The sequence below is a fragment of the Aplysia californica genome, unplaced genomic scaffold (genome assembly GCF_000002075.1).
Source record: "Aplysia californica isolate F4 #8 unplaced genomic scaffold, AplCal3.0 scaffold00931, whole genome shotgun sequence".
In the NCBI taxonomy this organism is placed as follows: Eukaryota; Metazoa; Mollusca; class Gastropoda; order Aplysiida; family Aplysiidae; genus Aplysia; species Aplysia californica.
The window spans coordinates 254,834-255,971 of NW_004798201.1; positions in this window are offsets into that span (position 1 = coordinate 254,834).

Genomic DNA, 1,138 nt, shown 5'->3' on the forward strand with positions numbered 1-1,138 from the left:
TAAAGAAAGAGGGAAAAAGAAAGAGAGTGAACAAATAAAAAATCAACAAAACAAACAATCCCCAAACTTACAATAAAACAACAATGACAATAACAGCAACAACACCAACAAAAGAAAAACTAACAGAAAACAGAACAAAAAACAGTACCACCAATAAAAGACCAAAGGATCAAATGAAAATAAATACAAACCCCGCGTTTAGAGAAAACCCAACCAAACAAAACAAACAAGTAGCTCAGCCCAGGCAGGCAGGGAGAAGTAAGGGTTCACCAGAAGGCTACAACAAGGCTACACACATGGTTACAACAAGGCTACATACATGGCTACATATATGGCTACAACAAATTACACACATGGCTACAATAAATCTACAAACACAACTACATACATGGCTACACCGAAGCAGCCATCAAGTCTTCGAGCCGTCACCGTGCCTTATGTAACCACAAATCCCTTAATAAAATATGACCATCCGGTGCGAGGTGAGGCCAAGAAGCTAAGGTCACGCCAGGGCAAGGGCCAAAGGTTACGGGGACAGAGATACAAACGGATCGTACATTAAGCTACACACGTAGGTAAACCATGTCCAGCGAAGGGGAACATAGATCTAGAGGTGACCAGCAATAGGGTACCATGAAGTAGATGTATAGTCGAAGCTGTTCCATTGCCGAGTGGTTGTCTAAGACTGGTGAACATCTTAAACCGTATTATTATGTACAATGTAGGAAAAAATAAAAGAAACGCAAGACGGGAAATGGGAAATGGTCTTTTGAACAGGTGATTGTCCTAACAGGAACCCCCAAAACCCAGCCGATCCTGTCTGTGATTGTTTTGTTGGAGTGAAGAGAGGCGCACATTCACACGACATTGTCATTAATTACATCTAAAGTAAAAGGGCGGAAAGGGGGGGGCCGGACATTGGGGATTGCCTTGTAAGTGAGACAACTTCATAGGCCTTCGGCATATTGTGGTAGATGAAGGTATTGTCTTAGTAAACGTATAGGGCACATGTACAGTTAGCACAATTAGGTCATGTAAGTCCCTCTCTCTATACAGCAAGCTCGTTCTGTTTTCTTCTCCCTCTGTCTGTCTGTCTGTCTGTCTGTCTGTCTGTCTGTCTGTCTGTCTGTCTGTCTGT